A 7,135-nucleotide genomic window follows, 5' to 3' on the forward strand; every position below is an offset into this window, starting at 1 on the left:
GAATAAATGTATCATTCCTGCTCTCAAGCAGTGTCAGATTTATTGGTGGCATGCAATAAAACAATGTGAAAATAAAGCATTAATAATACAGCAGATGAATTCCAGGAGGGCCAAAGAGTTTTTTCTCATTCTTCCCCGTTTAAAGCTTCAAAATCACATGTGCTGCGTGTGTTGTATTATATTTTGAGGAATAGGCTCATGCCAAGGCTTAAATGCTTTTTCCATGTGTGAGAAATGCACATAATACAGTTCTCCAGGCAGATTATTAACAGACCCGACTGCCCCAGGCCTGTTTGCATAAACTCGCAAACACTGCGGCTTAGATATTTTTGAGTCTAAAAAAAAAAAAACTAAAAAAAACTGATGGTCATATGACAGGCAAACATTAAATGGAAGAGGCCCAGAATGTAGGATTATTTAAAGCAGTTTGGTTTGGCTTAAAGAAAAACCACAGGACCTTATGTAATAACGTACACAGATTCCTGGACAATGTACTTTAAGCATTAAGAAGCATTTTCCATTCTTATAATCATGGCAAGTACTGGATTCCATCAAAATTGCACTTGAACAAAAAATAGTGAAACTAATTCTGTTCAAAATGCATATAATCTGCTTTCTTATGCTGCTGCTGTAGCCCATACCGAAGGAGGCCATTTTCTTGCTGAAACAACCATGGACTCCCCGGACTAACCTTCTGAAAACCCAATATACATTTCCAGACCAATGATAAATCCCCACATGTGTAAAATACCCAGGACATAGCTGCTGATGCACTCTCAAACCATGGCAGATGTTGGCTATAAATGTGAGAACATTTCTGGGAGGATTTGATGGGATTCAGCCATATTCCAGTGGCGCTGTCAGGTACTGATTTTGGATTATTAGTTCTGGACGCAGTTTTGGCGCAGCAGGTAGTGTCGCAGTCACACAGCTCCAGGGGCCTGAAGGTTGTGGGTTCGATTCCCGCTCCGGGTGACTGTCTGTGAGGAGTTGCTGTGTTCTCCCTGTGTCTGCATGGGTTTCCTCCGGGTGACTGTCTGTGAGGAGTTGATGTGTTCTCCCTGTGTCTGCATGGGTTTCCTCCGGGTGCTCCGGTTTCCTCCCACAGTCCAAAAACACACGTTGGTAGGTGGATTGGTGACTCAAAAAGTGTCCGTAGGTTCGAATGTGTGAGTGAATGTGTGTGTGTGTCGGTGTTGCCCTGTGAAGGACTGGCGCCCCCTCCAGAGTGTATTCACGCCTTGCGCCCGATGATTCCAGGTAGGCTCTGGACCCATCGCGACTCTGAATTGGATAATCGCTTACAGATAATGAATGAATGAATGAGTTCTGGATCACAAACTGATCCAGAAAGGTTTTGAATGAAGCTCCTTCACTGTACCTCCAGAGAACATAGTTCTACACTTCCACTGGGGGGGCTTTATACCACTCTACCATAGTGGTGGTATTCTAAAATGGAGCACCAGCCAATACCTGTAAATATTGTACTACTTTTACCAAATATTCACAGGCGATTTAACTCTTACTCTCATTGCCCTTTGACTCTGTCTTGTTGACAGGATTATCCAGTGCCAGCTGACCTCAGAACACTCGGATACGTATCAAAGAGCAGCTAAGAGATATTTGGTGTCTGAATTTTCTATGAGTTTAAGGCTTTAGCAGGCAACAGTTACCAAAATCTTTCTGCAAATCACTCCCCAAAACAGTTCCCCAGGACAGTACGGTTGAATCTAATGAGAATAAGGTCACAGTGCCCAATGCCAAGTGCTGGCTACAGGGGTGTATAAAGCCTCCTTTGGAGCTCCAACCATTGTTTGAATGTTGGAGTTGGAGTGGTGTGTGTGATCCCTAACTAACTGAACAAAATCAGTACCTGACCTCACTGAATTTCTTGTGGCTTAATGCCACCAAATCCTGTTCTAACATGCAGTCCAAAGCAAAAGGAGTAGACCTATTAATATCCTCCATTGTAGAAAACAGTCTCAAATTGTCGTTGGCCATAAAGTTCTCATTAATTTTGAAGGAGGTACAACCGCAGCATATGCAGAAGAAGTAGACGTTTCAGTCCATCAAATCAGTGTTTGTGTGTCTACTCGGCTTGTGTGGAGGTCAGCTGGCCTGCTGGCCTTTGTGTCACTGACCCTCATCCGATAATGACGTTAGTGAATGTGACTCACTGTCAATATTTGCCTCGTGATTGTGGACAAAGGGAGATTTTCAGGTAACTGTGACGCGAATGATTCTCAAACAGGAGACGTGATGACACAATTGAGGTTGCAGTGTATTTTTGTGACCATGTGACCAAAGCCTTGACGTCGCTGAAGTTTAAAGGACATGCAGCTTTACATCGGTGGCAAGTTTGTTAGTTTGGAAGGCTTTCGTTTGGAATATTGCTATATCGCAACATTGCTTTGAGGATTTTATAGGATTAAATAATGTATTAGCAAAATATTTGACAATTAATTGGAGCTGATGTTGGATGGGGCGGCACGGTGGCGCAGCGGGTAGTGTCGCAGTCACAACGCTCCGGTTGACTGTCTGTGAGAAGTGGTGTGTTCTCTCTGTCTGCGTGGGTTTCCTCCGGGTGACTGTCTGTGAGAAGTGCGGTGTGTTCTCCCTGTGTCTGTGTGGGTTTCCTCCGGGTGACTGTCTGTGAGAAGTGGTGTGTTCTCTCTGTGTCTGCGTGGGTTTCCTCCGGGTGACTGTCTGTGAGAAGTGCGGTGTGTTCTCCCTGTGTCTGTGTGGGTTTCCTCCGGGTGACTGTCTGTGAGGAGTGTGGTGTGTTCTCCCTGTGTCTGTGTGGGTTTCCTCCGGGTGACTGTCTGTGAGGAGTGTGGTGTGTTCTCCCTGTGTCTGTGTGGGTTTCCTCCGGGTGACTGTCTGTGAGGAGTGTGGTGTGTTCTCCCTGTGTCTGCGTGGGTTTCCTCCGGGTGCTCCGGTTTCCTCCCACAGTCCAAAAACACACGTTGGTAGGTGGATTGGCGACTCAAAAGTGTCCGTGTGTGTGTGTGTCTGTGTGTCTGTGTTGCCCTGTGAAGAACTGGCGCCCCTTCCAGGGTGTATTCCCGCCCAATGATTCCAGGTAGGCAAGCGGTTACAGATAATGAATGAATGAATGAATGAATGATGTTGGATGCCATGCCACCTCATCCCAAAGGTACTGTGATTAGTTCTCCATCAGTCCAGAGAACCACTGATTAGAAGAAGTGTCTAAACTGCTGGATGTATCTATTTCTCTTAAAAGCTGGTGGATTCAAATATAGCTACAAATACCCATTTAAAAACTGACCTATTGTCCACAGGAAATAAAATATCCCTGGAACGTATTCTCTGGGAAAATGAGCAATCCGTTATGGAAACATAGAACATTTCTGCAACATGTACGTTATTATACACAGTAAAATATCTTTTCCACACAGCCATCCAGCTCCTAGTGTTCAGAGCATGGTCTCAGAGGCCTGTTAAAGGCTATTCTATGAATAACCCTCATTTTGTGGATGAAGCTTTATTACTCCACAGTCCACTAAATACATCTTGCACTGACGAAGATCTACCAGGGCAGGGACACTGGAGCCATGTGGCTCGAATTAGGGCCTTGAATTGATTGGAGATGAACTGAATGGCATTTACTCTGTGCCAGAAGTCAAGAAGTCCAGCATGTGCTGGCAGTAGAAGAGGGCTACTAGCAGAAGAAAGAACAGCAGGCTGAAGGCTCCATTCAATCAAACATCTGCTGAACTGTCAGTTCACTGGCCCTAGTGCCTTCTAAAGCAGGTGTTTTCTGGGAGTACACACTCCATTTAATGGCCTGTATTGGAATAAGTTAAATCATAGATAAAGTAGCAGCAGAGCAATAAACATAAAGCTCTGTGAATGTCCACAATAAAGAGAGTCTTAGTGCTATCTACAAGGTCAGAAGCTGCAGGATGTCACACTCAATGAGTGTGAATTTAACAGTGAAATGTGTTGAAAGGTGATCATATGTTTGCACTCACGATGTTAATTGTGTTGATTTATCACTGGTGTATTTGCTGTGTATCGGTGGCTCCGCCTCCTCTTCTTGAGTGGTCAGGATCCCACAGGACAACCACACAGTAAGTATTATTGAGGTAGTAGATTTTTGGTTGGTGCACTATTCTCAGTCCTGGAGTGGCCCTGAGGGGTTTAAAAACTCCAGCGGCACTGCTGTGTCTGATCCACTTCAACCAGCACAACACACACTAACAGCACCACCACCTCTACCACTGCAGCACTGAGGATGATCTTACCACCCTGCTCTGTGGTGGTCCTGAGCACTGAAGAATAGGGTGAGAAGGGGGTAACAAAGTATGCAGAGCAACCTGTGGTCTACAGTCTGTAATGGTTGAACTACAAAGTGCTCCTGTGTGGTCAGTAGAGCTGAGAGAATGGACAATGAGTGTGGAAACAAAGAGGTGGCAGTACTGTTATGGCCGACTGGTGTTTATTCGTTCTGTCGTCATGGAAATCCGACCAGGAACGTTTGGTCCAGACGGTGACCGTATGCTATTTCACTATTTTGACTTCTGTGTGGCACAGACTCTGAGCTGAGGTGTGTTTGTATTGGGAGGAAGGGGGAAGGAGAGAGTTTGAAGCAAGGCCCAAAACTGTATTTTCCTTCTAGGGCTGGAGATTGGACATGACAGAACTTGTACTACGAAACTGTACAATGCTGTATTTGGGTCCTCTTGGGAAACCCTCTGACAGACTAATCAGGACTTGTCCCCCACTCCAGAGACATACCCCACAACCCCCACCCCCCCACACAAAAAAAAACCCCAGAGTTCTGTGAGTGTGCCAGTGTGCCTGCAGGAAATTATCCACAGTTGTGTAACATTACACAATGGGCCTCTCTTTAACAGCAGCACCACAAATAGAAGAGCTTTCAACTCCTACCACTTCGCGGATCATCTCCCTCATCTGTTATTATGCATCTTCTCGCCAGAGCTGGCCAAGGGCTTGGGAATGCAGATGTTAATAGTGTTGTGTTGGTTTTTAACACCACAAAATGTAGCTTCAAATTAATTGTGATGCTCAGCACCAGGCTCAGCACTGCAGAAACTTCACTACGTTACGTTTGGAGGAGGGTAGGTGCTCAGTGGAGATGTTAGTCCTCATCCAGACTGGCTGAGGTCTAACAGTTAGTAAGCCCAGTAGGTTCAGTTTCCCGATGAAGTCTATGAACAGCGTTCAAACATATATTCATCGGTGTCAGGGAATGCCGTTCTTGTGCTGGCACGTTTATACACATCTAGCCCACACTTGGCATTGGGCCTGGTGACCTTAGGCTCTTGTGCGGCTGCTCCAGAGATTTTCTACGGAGATTGTATAAGCTGTGCTAGCCAGGGGTTTAAAACTCTGTCAGCAGTCTCCTTGTCTACATTGTACATGCTAAGCATCAGTTGTTATATGCATATTGTGTTGTAGCATGTGATTTACTACTGAGAGGTGATCCAGGTATGTGAAAGATAGGACAGATATTGCTTTACACACTGATGGCCACACTTTATCCTCAGAATAGAATATGGACAAAGGGCAGTGGGCTGGAAAGAGCTGAAAAGGGTTGGTGAGTTGTGATTGTAACCCAGTTTACTGCCTCTTTCAGAACTCATCAGACTTTGGCACTTGTCAGCAGCCTGTCATGCATAAATTCTCAAGACTGATGAAGTAGGCCAGAGGCTTGTGTGTGTGTGTGTGTGTGTGTGTGTCTGTTTGTACATTTGGCACAGAGTCAGTTCTGAAACAAATATGTTCTTTCTCCGTTTGCACGAGGCTGATCTTAGAGATCAATACTGCAACAGGTGGTCAGTTTAAAGCAGGAGCTGTTGCTGAATGAATGCTAATGCTAATGCTAATGCTGGGCTAATTGCTTTCATTCATTATTGACCAGCATTATTGACTGAACCACACCTTTAACCCTCAACGATCCAAGCACAACCTAATGGACCTTCCTGAAGATTTCACTACATTTTAACGGCTGAAGGAATGAGAATGTGAGTGAAGCTCAAAAAAATAGATGTATAAAATGGATGAATAAACTGGTGCTCTCATGTGATGTAATGTGGGAATTTAATGTGTTAATATTTGGTAACTGTTGCCAATTTGGCCACAAATTCCTTTCATAATTCACTAATTTTACAGAGTCTAGTGATGGTTTAATGTAGTGATGTAAACACAGTGTCGCTACTGTTGTGTTCAGAAGGTGGATTATATTTTATTTTTGCTGAAATATGTATTAAATAGCATTACTGTCTCAATTTTACCTTCACTACTCTCACTTTCTCACACACACACACACACACAGCTCCTGTTTTGTCTTCTGCCTCACTTAATCCATCCAAGATTGAGCCAAGAGCTGCAATGTAGTGTTAATATTCTACATTCACCACTCGGTGTCCAGTGTTAAAGCTCTCCCTGAAATACAGTGATATATTCATTCAGTGATACATCTCATGCATATCACACTATAAATTTACCTCCCTCACAGTGCTAGCATTTTTAATTTAGGGTTGTGGTTACATTTTTTAATTGATAGACTCTACTCAGATCATTTCCTGCAAGGTATTCCTGCATAGAGCATCTCCACCACTGCCAAATAAATAGAATTCCATAGCATTGATCTTATATTGGGCGGCACGGTGGGGCAGCAGGTAGTGGTGTGTTCTCCCTGTGTCTGCGTGGGTTTCCTCCGGGTGACTGTCTGTGAGGAGTGTGGTGTGTCCTCCCTGTGTCTGTGTGGGTTTCCTCCGGGTGACTGTCTGTGAGGAGTGTGGTGTGTCCTCCCTGTGTCTGCGTGGGTTTCCTCCGGGTGACTGTCTGTGAGGAGTGTGGTGTGTTCTCCCTGTGTCTGCGTGGGTTTCCTCCGGGTGACTGTCTGTGAGGAGTGTGGTGTGTTCTCCCTGTGTCTGCATGGGTTTCCTCCGGGTGACTGTCTGTGAGGAGTGTGGTGTGTTCTCCCTGTGTCTGCGTGGGTTTCCTCTGGGTGCTCCGGTTTCCTCCCACAGTCCAAAAACACACGTTGGTAGGTGGATTGGCGACTCAAAAGTGTCCGTATGTGTGTGAGTGAATGTATGTGTGTGTGTCTGTGTTGCCCTGTGAAGGACTGGCGCCCCCTCCA

This window comes from Hoplias malabaricus, chromosome 5, assembly GCF_029633855.1.
Source record: "Hoplias malabaricus isolate fHopMal1 chromosome 5, fHopMal1.hap1, whole genome shotgun sequence".
Taxonomy (NCBI): Eukaryota; Metazoa; Chordata; class Actinopteri; order Characiformes; family Erythrinidae; genus Hoplias; species Hoplias malabaricus.